We start from the raw sequence: 16,803 nt of genomic DNA on the forward strand, positions 1-16,803 counted from the left end.
TAAATAAATGCTTGTATTTGTGTGGTATTGTTACTCATGTTCCTATTAAATCAATCCAATAAGAATAAAATGTCAACTTCAAATTCTTCCTTCAATATTTATTTTAAGGCTAATTGCTGTCCTTGACTTCAATAAATGTCTTTAGGACAATTGTACTTTATCAAAGTCTTGCCTCCCAGCATTCAATGCTGAGGCATCTACACCTTTGTTATTTTAAGCTTTAATCTCTGCAACAATAAAAGTGTCGCTTTATCTGTATTTTTCATGAGTAGCTGTGACTTCATTAACATTAGAAGAGATTATCTTGCTGTTAAATTACACAATAATCTAAAGTAGAGAATCACAATGTATAAAAAGATCACCACTTCAGCTGTTTTTCTTACATTGATGCTTTTGTATTCTTTCTTTTAAAAAGTCTCTGCCTATGTTCAGGACTGCTTCTGTCTGAGATGTTCTAATGAGATATCATTCAGTAATGGTTATTCTCCATTGTGGAAATAAGAAAAAAAGTAATTTAGATATTCATGATAAAAGTACAACAACCTAATTGTTACAATATATGTGGCCTCATGTAACATTTGAATCAATAGAGATGTGAGGTGTAGCAGGATTGCATGAAAAAAATGTAGACGAAAAAGGACATTAAATTTTGTTAGAGCAGTTTATATTCAATACAAGAGTAAAAATCTGTTTTGACAGAAACAATATTTTGCCCAGATGCCACAAGGTGGCTCTATTCACAGGCTTATCTTGCACACTTTTTCAACAAATCACTAAGTAGCAAATTTGGATGGCTTTAAAAATATAAATATATTCAGATTCAGACATATATTTAGCCCAATATACTATTTCTTCTGAAGTAGACTTATATACCACCCACAATCATGGTATATTAACAGAGAATGTCTAGATTTTTCACTATTACAAAAATATGCTGTTCAAAAATAAATTATTTAATGGTTCAATATACATTTTGAATATAGTGCAAAGTAATCTTCAGTTACCTTTTGAATAGCTTTTATTAGGAAAGAAGTGTTCTCACAATATAGAACTTTAATTCTGTTTAAAGTTAATATAAACAATTGCTAATATTATAATACAGGGATAATCAATTATGGCATTCTCCAGGCTAGAACAATTTTACTCTCCTAGCAATAATTTGGAACTATGATTGTTTTGCCTTAACAAATAGTCAAATTCTTTAACATGACAATAATTTTAATCGTTGAGTACATTCAATCAAGCCTGATTGTAATATGCATGTACGTATAATACATTTTCAAAAGATTAAGGGTATATTTAAATTTGAGAAATGTATGATTTGGACTATGAAAACAATCTTTCTGTTTTGTTCTGGTGAAATTGCTATCAGATTATCTTGGATAATATTGGGGATGTGGATCTGGCTATTGGTTCCATGTGTTCTAAGGGCAATTGCTTGTATTATTAAGAAATTAAGTTCCAGTGGGAGAGGGACAATAAGATTATATTGTTTTTTTTTGAACCAATATAGATAATGCAAACATGGGAAGGATGGCTCCCACAAATGCAAGTCAGATCCAGAGGTACATATAAGCAATATCTAGTTTGATGATAGTATTTGAATACATTTCCAGGATTTTTTTTCCAGATTGAAATATTCTAAATATTTCAATCTAAAAATTAAATATCTAAATATTACTCTAAATAATACGTCAAGAATATAAGATGAGTACAGAAAAGGTCAATTCAGTTTGGGATGTATTAAATAGGGAATACTGTGTCTAGCTGGGTGCTACACTTGGGCAAATTGGAATAGATTCAGAGGGCGTTGCCTCAAATATATTCAGAGGGAAGCAACTATGATCAAGAATTTAGGACTGGAAACTAAATTATTTGAGGAAAAAAATGAAGCTGAATATATTTAACCCCGAGTAGAGAAAACTAATATGCCAACATGCTTTTCAAGCATCTGAAAAGTTACCTTGGCATTGAATGTTTTTTTCCCCTAAACTATAGCTGAATTTTAGGAAGAGGCGTCTAGCAGGAAGAATATTTTGACAGTTGAATCAATTACTAGGGAAATGGTAATGAGCCACGTTTCATGAATTAGTTCAAAGAGAAACATCTCTTGGGGATATTTTAATTTGTATTCCTGCATGGAATAGACTTAAGAGTTTTAAATTCACCTTTCAAGGCTCTGGTTTTAGTAATCATTGCCTGCTTAAAATCTAAATCCCATCATTTTAAAAATATGTATAGGTCACAATTCGTGCAAGTTCAAACAGTAAAATATTCAATTTAATGCAAAAAAAAAAGATTGATACTAGGTCAAATTGAATAAGAACAAAAATTCAGTTAATGTGTGGCTAACTTAGCATGCATGCATAATTGAGGGTGGCACATTCTCAACTACAGCTGGGATTTTAAATACTAAACATTTTTTTGTGAAAAATGGAGAACAGGAAGATTTAGTTAGAGAAAAGTTAAAAAAAAGAATAGGCTCAATTGAAGAACTAGCACAGAATACAGAATATTAACAGGTACACTTTATGCTCTTTTACTGTTGCACATTATTTCATTAAAATATATAAACAGGTTAACTGTAAAAATGTTCTTTGGCTATTTCTGTGGCTCTGGAACCAATTATTTTTCCCCATGGAAATATAACTTCAAACAGTGCAAATTCAAGTAATATGATTAATTCATGGGATTCATTAACCACCCTAATCATGACCTAGCTGTATAACATAACTGAATCAATTACCTGCTTAGAATAACTTTATTGGGCTTCATTTAAATGAGATTTCTTCAGCCATTTGAAGGGATCAATTATCCCTGGGGTCTGCCGCACACCTCCCAACGACCGATAAGATCGCACAGGGTAGGCCTTCTCCAGGTGCCATCAGCTAGACAATGTCAGCTGGCGGCGCCACGGGGGAGGGCCTTCTCTGTAGCTACTCCGGCCCTATGGAATGAACTACCCCCAGAGATGCGGACCCTACCCACTCTCATGGCCTTCCGAAAGGCTATTAAAACCTGGCTATTCCGGCAGGCCTGGGGCTGTTGACCTCTTAACCGAGGTCCAGCCTGATTAGACTGGGTGCATGTTGTGTTTCTTTTAATCCTCTTTCTTCTGTTTGTTTTTAATCTTTTTCTTAAAAATTTATTTTCTGTAAGCCGCCCGGAGTCCTTCGGGATTGGGCGGCCTATAAATTTAATCAATCCAATCCAATCCAATTATCCCTGGGGTCCCCAAACTTGACAACTTTAAGACTTGTGGACTTCAACTCCCAGAATTCTGGGAATTGAAGTCAACAAGTCTTAAAGTTGCCAGGTTTGAAGACCTCTGGATTATTTCACCACTGTGAACTCTAGTGCTGTCAAACAGCTGAGTTTGGAAACATTTTATGGAAATGCAAAGCATACATTTACCAAAGCAAACTGTTAATGGTTGGTGTCCAATACAGGTGATATTCTCTTAAATTAATGACCACTTGTTCAGCAACTGTTGAAACTTGTGACAATGCTAAACAATGGGTGCTTACAACTGTGCTCAAATTTTCAGCCATCACAGTATCCCTGCAGACATACAATTATGATCTGGGCACCAAGCACTCTGCTCATGATTACAACATTGCAACATAACATGGTTATGTGTAACCTTGGCTGGCTTCTTACAAAGCCAATAGGAAAACTGGTAGGAGATCCCAAATGGCGATTACATGACGTCCTTGCTTAATGGCTAGCAATGATTTGCTTAATGATGGCAACTGGGACTGCTGTTAAGTGCTGGGACTGCTGTTGTTGAATGACATGGTCTTGTGACATTGCAACGCATCAGTTAACAAAGGAAATTGGTCCCAGTTGCCACCCTTAACTGAGGACTATCTATACCAGCTAGCAATAGCAGTTAGACTTATATACCGCTTCATAGGGCTTTCAGCCCTCTCTAAGCGGTTTTCAGAGTCAGCATATTGCCCCCAACAACAATCCGGGTCCCCATTTCACCCACCTCGGAAGGATGGAAGGCTGAGTCAACCCTGAGCCGGTGAGATTTGAACAGCCGAACTGCAGAACTGCAGTCAGCTGAAGTAGCCTGCAGTGCTGCATTTAACCACTGCGCCACCTTGGCTCTAAAGCTTCCTAGATCAGGGATCAACAACCTGCAGCTCTGGAGGTTCTTTCATCCCTCTGCTGTGGCTCCCTGACACTCAAAATATGTGTCACAACCACCAATGTGCGACACCCGTTGGCATGCTATTTTTCGACCCCCGGTAGGTTTTGTGGCTTCCGGTCTTTTCTTTTCTGTGGGAAATGGATCAAAATGGCTCTTTGAGTGTTTAAGGTTTCCAACCCCTGTCCTAGATCAGGAGTGTCAAACTCAAGGCCCGGGGCCCGGATACGGCCTATGGGATACTTAGATCTGATCCGCAGAGCCACCCTGGAAACCAGTGACGTGCAGTCAGGGGAGGCAGGGCCTCACCACTGTCATCATGAAAAGAAAAAAAAATGTAAAAGGAAAAAGGCTGAGCTAGTTGCTGCCAGAGTCAGAGTGGATGACTCCGCTTAGTGCTTCACTGTGTAAAAATGTGCCATCTACAGGGGGCGGCAGGAGAATGAGGTGCCTCATTTAGTCTGACTTTATGATCACTCGAGCAGAGCTAAGCAAGGGTTAAAAGCCGAAAAATTCCTTATGTAGATGAGGCACATGGTTATCCTGCCTCCTGTAGAGGGCGTTTTTTAGAGGCTTTTTAGAGGCTCTGGAAGCAGCTAGCTCAGTCTGACCTCAGAGCTCTTGCTTTTTTCCTTTTACATTTTTTTTCTTTTCATGATGGCAGGCAAGAGCAGAGTTGAAATCCTCTCTGAAACAGCTGGAAAAGGTGCGTGTGCGAGGAGGGGGGAGGAATTTAAAAAGTTTGATTGCATGCAGCCACGTTGCCTTTTCAAAAAAAAAAACACACACACACACACAGCTGGATAAAAGTATATAAGCCCAGGTTCACTGATTACAAGTTTGAAAAAGCAACGTGGCTCCACCTGCAATCAAAGGCTCGGAAGGGAGCAGGGGAATGGGGGGTGGTATGTCAGAGGAGCTGCTTTCAAGCCATTGGAAAATATATCCAATCCAACTTCTGTGTTTGTGTTTGTTTGAGAGTGAGTGAATGAGAGAGGGATCCAACTTCTCTGTGTGCGTGTGTCTGTTTGAGAGAGTTGGGAGGGAGGGAGAGAGGGAGGAAGGAGGGGGAGGGAGAAGAAAAAGAATGAAGGAAAACTTATTTCACAAAGGAGAAAAACAAATGCTGTCACTTTAAATCGGAACTGAGCATGCCTGGCTGTGGAATTCTGGGAGTTGAAGTCCACAAGTCTAAAAAAATTTGAAAGCCAGTGTCAGTGCCTCACCAGCCATAAACCTCACTGCACATCACTGCTGGAAACAGCCCATTTTTGTTGGCAGAGCTCTCGGGCCACCACAAGCACCTCTGACACGAGTGATGGCCATCCGCACCTTGCCTCCTGAGGCCAAACGCAACGTGACCCTCAATGAAATCGAGTTTGACATCCCTGTCCTAGATCAGTGTTTCTCAACCTTGGCAACTTGAAGATGTCTGGACTTCAACTCCCAGAATGCTGGCTGGGGAATTCTGGGAGTTGAAGTCCGGACATCTTCAAGTTGCCAAGGTTGAGAAACACTGTCCTAGATGATCTCAATGCAGATCAAATCATTGGATTGAAATCTCTTGGTATTTTTACTTCCTAACAATACCTATAGAATACATTTTCAGGACCCCACCAGCATTTTTTTAAAAAGTAATAACACTGCTGCTACCCCAAAATGCAAGCTTCTGAATGTCTCCAAGCTTCACCCCTATGAACTCTTGTGCTGTCAAACAGCTGATTCGGGCACTAGGTATTGCTTTACAACCTGCTTGATTTTTAATGTATCAATATGGCTGTTCCTCTTCCACAGGTTATGCAGGTCTGATCTAGACCTTGTATATACGAGGAAAACTGTATTATTATTTTTTGCTGTATTTTATTATTTGTATGCCGCCCTTCTCCGGGAGGACTCAGGGCGGCGAACAATTCAAGGGGGGAAAAAAAGGGGGAACATAAAAGACAAAATACAAATAATAAAAGTAGACAACAGTCGCACAACCATACATGTTGAGAGGGGAGGGAACTCATCACCCCCAGGCCTGCCGGCAAAGCCAGGTTTTGACGGCTTTTCGGAAGGCCTGGAGAGAGGTGAGGGTCCGAATCCCTGCGGGGAGTTCATTCCAGAGGGCTGGAGCTGCCACAGAGAAGGTCCTCCCCCGGGTAATAGCAGGTGGCATTGGCTGGTAGATGGCACCCGGAGGAGGCCAACCCTGTGAGATCTAATGGGTCTGTGGGAGGTAATTGGCAGCAGGCGGTCTTTCAAGTACCCAGATCCAATACCATGAAGGGCTTTATAAGTTACGACTAGCACCTTGAAGCGTATCCGGAGACTGATCGGTAACCAGTGCAGCTCGCGGAGGATAGGTGTAACGTGGGTGTACCGAGGTGCACCCACAATCGCTCGCGCGGCTGCGTTCTGGACGAGTTGAAGTCTCCGAATACTCTTCAAGGGCTGCCCCATGTAGAGCGCATTGCACAACATGGAACTGTTTGCCCTTCTCTGTTTAAATAAAGACTGAAGATAGTTCTCGACTTACAACAGTTCATTTACTGACAGTTTGAAGTTACATCATCACTGAAAAAAAATGACTTATGACCATTTTTCACACTTATGACTGCTGCAGTCTCCCCACGGTGACATGATTTACATTTGGATGCTTGACAACTGACTCATATTTATGACAGTTGCAGGTGTCCTGGAGTCATGTGATCCCCTTTTGTGACCTTCTTACGAGCAAAGTCAATGGGGAAACCAGATTCACTTAACAACCGTGTTACTATTTTAACTACTGCAGTGATTCACTTAACAAATGTGGCAGAAAAGTCATAAAATGGGGCAAAACTCACTTAACAAATTTCCCACTTAGGAACACAAACTTTGGGCTCAATTTATGGTCATAAGTTGAGGACTATCTGGATTTTTTAACAATGCTTCAGTTCCAAACTATACAGTATAAATGCAAGCAGTTATCATTGAAATTGAGGTGTTGACCTTATATAACAACAATGTTTGAGTTTGAGTTTATTAACATTTGTATGCCGCCCACTCCCTTGGGACTCTGGGCGGCTTACAGATAAGACAAAAGAGACATATATAAAAAATTAAAATAAGGATACAATTATTAAAATTCACACCATGCATACTGTTAGAGTGGGGCTGGATACTGATCAACAGCTCCAGGCCTGCCGGAACAGCCAGGTCTTAGTGGCTTTACGGAAGGCCGGAAGAGTAGTAAGGGTCCGGATCTCTACGGGTAGATCGTTCCAAATGTAATTACAAATGTAATTTGTTTTGCACTTAACAAAATGAAAACATGTCTTCCAAAAGTCTATCAGTGAGTTGTGGTAATAGACAGAGTATCTGTTCCTTTTGTGGTAACAAAAGGGAAATTACTGTGTCTTGCAAATTGTCCATATATTGTATGTGTGCATTTAAATAATAGCTTACCATGTAATAGTCAGATGATAGAAGAATTAGAATGACAGTCCCTTTATTTATTTATTTATTTATTATTATTATTATTATTTAAAAAAAATATTTTGTTACATAAACAACACATGCCCACACTAGTGGGGGGGAAAAATCAAAACACAAAAAAGACAAAAAACAGAAAACAAGGCAGGGAAGAAAAAAAAAAGAACACAGGTATATATTATAAAAAGTATATCAGCTGGTTACAACATGTTTTTGTGCATCTCTTCCATTAATTCATATTAATTCAAATATCTTAACTCAAATGTTTACCATATTGACATGATCATACCTCCACTTTTAGTTGACTACAGTTGTTTAAACATCTTTCATCCTTAACTATGCCAAAGATTTAATCCATAACCAGATGCTAGCATTTCATTTACTTGTTTATAAAATCCTCCATTAACATCAAATCCTCATATCCTGTTTTAGCTAAACATCCATATTTAATACCAAAAATTCCATCCTCCATGTATATAGTTTATTATCATTCTCCTTTCTTTATGTAATTACATCGTATATCATAACATTTTCCCCATATTAGTTAACATTTAACTGTATATAGTTTTATTTTATTTATTTTTTATGTAGTCAAACTGATTCAGAATATTGCAATGGGTCATGATTTCCTTTGCAAATTATCCAAGCAAGCACCGGGCCATAGCAGCTGAAATATTGTCATACTAATTTCAGTAACTGAGTATTGTCCAAATAGTATATTAAATAGGATTTTAAGAGTCATTATGACATTGGATATTCATTCAATAAATAGACATTTGTTCCTCAGCTTAATGGACAAGAAAGCCTTCCAAAATGCTATTTTTCTACATAAAAATCATTGCTACTCCACTTCCCAAGCTGTAATATGTTACTTGAAAATTAGCATTTCATCTAGCAATCCAACTGCAATTAGCATTTGTTTGCCATTTTGTGTAATTGTGTTTATTGCTTCTATTTCTCATTAAAAGCATACTGTTCTTTTCTGTTGATCATTTAACTGGAAGAACTGTCGCATGGCTTCTCTTTAAAAAAATAATAAGTAGCCTGTCCTTGAAGCAAGGATCTATCACTTTATGAATTTTCATATTCTTATTTTCCTTTTTCTTTTAAACATAATACTTTCAAGCTATGTATTTTGCTTTCCCAATCTGGCATGCAACATCCTTTTATCAAAAAAGTGGTAAACTATTATTTTATTACAGTACAGTAATGCAAAATTAACTTTTATGCATTCTGAATGAATGCCTGGAGTCATTCTAAAAGAAGAATTCGTTTACAGAATGCTTGTTTTTTTAAACAAAATCTGAGTTGTTCTATGATACTGAGCATGTTGGTTCAGAGCAAAGATCTATCCACACCATCATCCTGTTTCTGCCAAAGCAGCAAAGCAAACATATTCATTGTCCATATGGGATTGGCAAATAATGTCTTCTACAAATATCACAACACAAATGCAGGTTCCGTTACTATGATAAATACTGTACTACAGCGCTACTGACAAAGCTTTAGATGATTTAGTCATTTCAATACATGAATTTTACATATTGCTACTTCCATAAAAGAAATATCCTTCCTTTAAAAGAGCCGAGGTGGCGCAGTGGTTAAATGCAGCACTGCAGGCTACTTCAGCTGATTGCAGTTCTGTAGTTCGGCTGTTCAAATCTCACCGGCTCAAGGTTGACTCAGCCTTCCATCCTTCCGAGGTGGGTAAAATGAGGACCCGGATTGTTGTTGGGGGCGATATGCTGACTCTGTAAACCGCTTAGAGAGGCCTGAAAGGCCTATGAAGCGGTATACAAGTCTAACTGCTATTGCTATTGCTAGTCATTCCTTACTTTCTAGTAGTATTGCTTATGCCTACACTTTTTCCAAAGTTTCTCCTAAGCTTAGTTTCTCAACTGAATGCTTTGCATTCAGCTTCTTCAACCAGTCTGCAACCTGCTTGCAGAGAGCCATTGCTTGGCTTCCTTCATAAGCCTGGCATAGTCTCTCCTGCCTGCCAAGTATCCTTTCCAGCTCTGACTGCCAGAAACATACAGCTGTTCCTCTCTTCAAGTCTTGAGCCATATATATTTCAGTGCTTTCCTACATTCTGCTTTCTTTTCTCTTGTTGTTTCATTTTGTTGTTTCATTTCCTGTTTTATTTTTTCTTCTTCAAGTGTCTGTCTCCTATTTACCTAGCATTACGTTATATATCTGAAAGAACGATGATCCTGAAGTTAAGACCCTTCATACCAAAGAAAGAATAGATGGAGAAAAGAGTTGAATAATATACAGATTCTCCTATTTCTTAACTCCACTAAGCACAATAATCCTCATTAGTAACTCTAAGTGGCATAAGAATCCTCATTAGTAACTCTAAGTGGTGGATGCAGTGCATATGTAGTTTGTGGGGGTGGGTTGGATGTGTGGGGGTGTCTGCGTGCATCGTGTGTGCACACACCTCCCCCAATATTAATTTCTAGAAGCCACACTCCAAAAAGGGGAGGCTTTGGAAATACTCAGGGGGAGGGGGGGAATGGCAAATAAATCAATAAATGCTATTTTGTTCTCAATCTTTAATTTTGTTTTCAAAAATTAGAAATGTTTAACAATTTTGGAAAGAGTAAAATAACTCAATGTCTTTCTTTAAATGTAGAATAAATGCAATAAAACAAGGTGCACATATTGTTTCTTATTTTGGAATTTTTAATATTTGTAATCTAAATATTTTAATTTAGAGTATCAGTATTCTATCCTGTATATAAAGGGGAAAGAAGAGAATCAGCTCATAAATGAAATGCAAGATGCATTTCTGCCTTTGGAGAAGCTGCTATTTTCACCAGCAAAGGAAAAGGGATTTACTGGCTAATTTTCTTACGAACTTCTCTTTTGCTGATTTTTTTATATAGAGTAGTTCTACAGTATTCTTGATTAGGCACTGAATGTTTTTAAAATATCAGAGAGAATAAAAAACTGGGTAAAGATGTAAACATGACTATTAAATATGTATTTCAGTTTTCTCTAAATGTGCTGGTTTTTTAAAAACAAAGCTGCAAAAAAAAATGTTTACAAAATTTTGTATCTGTGGTCAAGGCTTGAAGTAATATTTATATTAACCATCAATTAAAACAGTCTGTAAAATAACTCACATAATTTATATAATTGATTTTTTATCTGCATATATCAGCTATTGTCTCATTCACAAACCAGTTTCATAATGCATACATATAATACATACTTCTTTCATTCCAGCAGAAATAACACTAGTGAATGAAGGAAAAACAGGATGGAAATAGGGGAAAAGAAAATTTGTAAAGGGAAGAGAATGGGAAAAATAAATTTGGATGGAGTTTGGGCAAGGAAAAAAGATAAGCAAATCAGGAAGGAAATGAAAAAGAAATCCTGTTTCATTTAATCCCGTAAGAAAGGATTAAATTCATCAAACAGAAAGCAGTTAATCTCTCATCTTCATAGACCTGGTAGATTTTCAGCAGCGACTCTGCTGTCATTTGACTCTTCAAGTTCTTGTACAGCATTTGTTCTCATCAGTGAATGTAAAATAAACCTTTCGCTTATTCACAGTTAACTTAAAGGGTGGGAAGGAAGGCAAAACTTTCCTTCCTGTAGGCAAATATAATAGCTTCCTGTTTCCAGCCTTTGTAGGCATTTATTTTAGCAAATTACTGATGACCAATCTACCAAAGGGACACAATTTCAGTGAATTTCTTTATTTACCGAATCAGAATAAAAATGAAATTAATAAGGCATATGAAATATGCAATAAGCATTCGTGTGGATAAAACTTCATAAATCAAGGTTTTCCCTCTTATTTTGCTTTGTGATTTGATGCTAAATCTTATGAAAGATATACAGCACGACTACCACTGAATATAAATAAACTATCATAGAACTTGGAATTGAGGGGGGAAATGCCTAGAGCAGTGTTTCTCAACCTTGGCAACTTGAAGATGTCTGGACTTCAACTCCCAGAATTCCCCAGCCAGCGACTAAGAAATTCCAGATAGCTTATGATTAAGATCAGGAATGATATAAATTGTTTAAAGCTAGCCTTGCAAGGAGGAGCTAAGTTCAATGTAAAGATGTTATCAATTTTCTATTCTTTTTTCCAATATATTTTAGACTGTTTTTGTTAAAGATTTATACCGTGTATGGGTTCTGGGAAGTTGGGGGAGGGAAGGCTGGAGGGGTTGGGTGGGAGGGTGGGAGGGAGGGAGGGATGTATATTAGGCTTGACGAGGGGTGTTAGATTTTAATGTAATATGATTGCACATGTATACTGTCTTCTCTTAGTTTTTCTTTAAAACTAAGATACGTTAAGTATATTCCTATGGAAGCATAAATACCATCAACATAGATTGGAGTTTGCTCAGAAGCGGAAATACACCAATGAGAGGAAGAGTGGGAAACAGAAGAGAGAAGAAAGATAGGAAGAGAGGGATAGGAGAGAGTGTAAGGGGGGAAGATGAGGAGGATAAGGAGGAGTGGAATGAAGAGAGAGGAGAAGGAGAAAGGAAGGGGAAGTAGAGTAGGAAAGGATGATGGAGGGAAGAAAGGAGGTAGGAGAGAGGTAGAAGAAAGAGGTGTATGGAGAGCAGAAGAGCTAATAATGGGTTTTTATCTTTCTGGGCGTTAATGACAAGAGGAACTGATGTAATTACTACTTAATACAATAGGATACTGGCTATGTAATAGTATACATGTGATTGTATGTTATGAAAATGGAAAATAAAAAAGTATATTAAAAAAAAAGGAGGAGACCCTATACCCGTGATAATACATTTACTATATGCAACCAAAAGAAAATTGTTAAGAGATATTGAGTTCATAATTTGTAGGACAATCTACTGAACAACATGTGCTGTGGAGATATTCTCAATGAAGACTTATGATTTTGAGGAGTGAGATTAGTGGTGGGATTCAAAATTGTTTACTATTGGTTCTGTGGGTGGGGCTTAGTGGACAGGGCATGGTTTCGTGGGCGTGGCAAGGGAAGGGTACTGTAAAATCTCCATTCCCAACCCATTCCAGGGGGAGGTTACTGCAAAATCCAAATTCCCTCCCAATCAGCTGGGACTCGGGAGGCAGAGAATAGATGGGAGCGGGCCCAGTCAGAGGTAGTATTTACCGGTTCTCTGAACTACTCAAAATTTCTGCTACCGATTCTACAGAACTGATCAGAACCTGATAAATACCACGTCTGAGTGAGATGCAGTTGTTTGGAAAGATCACAGTCATATTTTTAAAGAAAAATAAAGACAATCAATGGAAGAAGTTATTTTTACTGTTAAGTATCAATCAATGGTATTTGATCCTAGATGGATCAGAGATAATGGTTGCAGTAGGTTTATGGGAGATTAGAAGCCTTTTGTGGATTCCTGCGAGTTAAATACAATAATAGATCATTAACAGAGGGCTCTGAAGTTTAGCATTGTTGTTGGGATTACTGGCTGTTTACAGTAAATAAATGGTAGGTCAAATTGGCTGATTGATAACAGATTTTCATATTTGTAATATTTTTTGTTATATAGTTAATATAACAAATTTAGATGTATAAATTTATAAATTGTAGACCTATTTGCAAGAGGCAAAAAATATATTGTTGAAATATATTTATCAGTATTCAACCCATGGGAGGACATTTTATTTGTATGTTTGATATTTTGTTTTATACACATTTTTTGTCTTATTTTCTTTTTGGATTTTGACTTTGGAAAGAAATAAAATTATCAAAAAAAAAAGTAATTTATAGCAAATAAAAACCTGCTTTAAAAGCTGTGGAAGGTGACCATATCAGAGTTGTACGTTGCATTGTTTCTCTTCCACTGGTTTCTCTTGACAGTATCTTTGCCTAGACGAGCTAAAAATATAGTTAGCCAGCTCTTTTGGTGGATAGGGTTACAAAAGAGAGACCTCTGAAATATTCTGACAAGTGTTGCCAGAATAAGGAGTTGCTTTTGTGGTTGTTTATATTTCAACAGCTATAATAACTGCATATTAAGTGTTTAAAAGTCAGTATAGAATCTACTGGGGGGGGTGCTCGTCTTATTGTAATGCATTAATACGAGGAATATAATAGCATCTTTTCAATGCAATGAATTTTATTAAATGGCCTAAACTTTTGTGAACTGAAGCTGACTTCATCAGATGCATGGAGTGGTTACAATTTAAACAGAGATCAGGCAAAGTGGGGAAGAAAAGGCAGTTATGCAGATTACAAGGGAGGCAAATTAGAATTATTGTCTCGATTAGCAATTACAGTTGTCTGAGGCACCCTCATGCATTTCAATATCTGTGATTTTGGCAGTCTCTTGTTCTAACAATCCTGATGCGGTTTCTTTGTTCCAAAACAGCAACTTTGAGATCTGTGTACCGTAATCAAATATTGGAGATTAAAAGCCTCTGATATTACTTGTCCTTGTTTTGAGTCTTGGTGTTAGGCTGTTGAAAGAAATGTCCTTCTGGGTTCAGCTCCAAGTGGGGAAAAAGACACTGGAGACATGGAGGCTGCTTGGAAAGATGGTTTATTGTTGGACAGGACAACATGGTTTGAGCCCTGAGCAGAAAAGGTGATCACATGTTTCAATGTTGATGGAGAAGAAGAGAGAATGCTGAGGAAGGGGCTTGCTAGGCTTTTTATACCCTGTTTAGTCCCACCTCTCTGTTTCCTGTTTCTGTGTAAGAAATGTATTCTGATTGGTTATCAGACTCCCATGGTGCCATGCAGGGGGCTACTCTCTAGGCTGTGATGAGTCCAGGTATAGATGAGTTCTCAGATGCCATGTGGAGAGTTGAGTAATATCCCTTCCCCCCTACAGCTGCAGTGAGGAGAAGTCTTTATTATGTAAAGTGGGCTAGCCTGGCCATCTTAATGGGGATGGGCAGAAAGTTATAGGCAACTATTCTGTCTTTTAAAACATGTTTCTTTTCACATCCAGAGAAATATTCTGCCTTTTCAATATTTCCTAGGATATTTCATTTTTCTGGGAGAGGGCTGGATGATAACTTCCCACAAGGCTTATCTCCATTGCCTTGGGCAAAGTTTGGCGTGTTTGTCCTATATAGAATCCAGAGGGGCTCTACTGACAGATTATGGCACATATTATATTAGAGGAAGAGCATTGAAGACACTTTTACTTTTCTGTTTCTACTAGTTGGGGTCTCTGATGGCGCTGTTGGGATAAATGTAAAAGCAAATAGGCATATGGGTTTGTCTCAGGATTTTGAAAGGATTGAAAAAAGGAAAGGGGCATTGTAATACAAGCTCTTCTCTAAATCAGTGTTAATTCGTTTGCCTTCAATCATTTCTGCTAGCCAATCTTGTCAGCAAATCTCTAAGTTTTGCACCTTTACTGCTAGAATTTTGTAAGCAAGGGAAGGTTATATTATTGAACCTGGTAGATTATTTTTATGTATGTTTACTGATTGTGGATGGGCTGTTGTCCATCCACAATCATAATATATATTACAGAATGTATGTATGTATGTATGTATGTATGTATGTATGTATGTATGTGTATGTATGTATATATATATATATATATATATATATATATATATATATATATATATATATATATATATATATATATATATATTCTGTAATATATATTACAGAATTTTAACTTGAAGTGACTGCATTTTGCATTTTCTAAATGATTAAATATTATTCATTTACTGAACTATGCTAATAAAAACAAGAGTTTAACCACCAATAGAGCAGTTAGGATCACAGGTACTTAGAGCTGAATTGTATTAGAGCATACTTACCTTTTCGTGACATAACAACATAGCTTGAATCAGGCAGGAATGGAGTGAGGTAACCCTTCTAGAAAGCCCACAAATTGTCTTGAGTTCCAGAATGGAAGCAAACGATAAAGGTATTAAGTAACTACATATTCTAATCTCCAGGTCTGGTCAGGCACTGAGCTGTTATCTATTAAAAGCAACCTGAGTTAGTAACAATTCATAAATCCATAGTAGACCAAAGTGATAACAGTGCCATATCAAAAACAGAGAATATGGAATAAACCAGTGTTTCTCAACCTTGGCCACTTGAAGATGTCTGGACTTCAACTCCCAGAATTCCCCAGCCAGCATTCGCTGGCTGGGGAATTCTGGGAGTTGAAGTCCAGACATCTTCAAGTAGCCAAGGTTGAGAAACACTGGAATAAACAATACTACTTAGAAAGAAGGAATTTGAAGATTCTAGTGGCATTTCTGTTTGAGAAGGTTTATGATTCTGTTTTAATGAAGGAACAATGATTCTGTTTGTTATTTATTTAAAAGAAATATGTTATTTGTTTAAAACTTTTAATATCACTGAGTACATTTATTCATAACTATATGATTTGTTTCTTTGGCTTCTGCGCCAAGGGATTACTGGGCCAAGGGATTACTCCTTTGACATAATGAAAGGGTTTACTAGTTCCAATAACCCTGAAAACAATACCTGAAGGAGATCCTGCCAAGGATACTTTTCTTGTTTGATTAAAAGGAAAGGGATGAAACTTATAGTACTCCATTACATTGTGAGTATTGGCAGGGCGATTCAGTATTGAAAGAAGCCAATTTACCCAGATGAAAGTCTTTGACTTCAAAGGTGGAATAAGGGTAAACACTTTTGTACTATTGGGAAGAAAACTGTATTGTATGACTTAGCTGCGAAACATATGATGTTTTGGTGCTAGATAATCAAAATTCCTCTAAACCAGCAGTCTCTAACCTTTCTGGTTCTGGGAACCAGCAGTGGCAGCACTGGTTGGCAGCAGTGGGGAGGGGAGGGGTTGATTTTGTGTGCACAACCTAATCCCACAAATGTGCATATGGAGCTTTGTGTACTTACACACCACTTGCATGGCCTGGTTTCCTACAGTCCACGGATCAGTAGCGGTCCACGGACCAAGGTTAGGGAACCCCTGGTCTACTCCAGTCTGATTGGGCCGAGGTGGCGCAGTGGTTAAATGCAGCACTGCAGGCTACTTCAGCTGACTGCAGTTCTGCAGTTCGGCTGTTCTAATCTCACCGGCTCAGGGTTGACTCAGCCTTCCATCCTTCCGAGGTGGGTGAAATGAGGACCCAGACTGTGGGGGCGATATGCTGACTCTGTAAACCGCTTAGAGAGGGCTGAAAGCCCTATGAAGCGGTATATAAGTCTAACTGCTATTGCTATTGATTGAAAGGCAGTC

This window comes from Thamnophis sirtalis, unplaced genomic scaffold (assembly GCF_051295495.1).
Source record: "Thamnophis sirtalis isolate CommonGarterSnake01/CBP01778 unplaced genomic scaffold, rThaSir2_p1.2 scaffold_11, whole genome shotgun sequence".
NCBI lineage: Eukaryota > Metazoa > Chordata > Lepidosauria > Squamata > Natricidae > Thamnophis > Thamnophis sirtalis.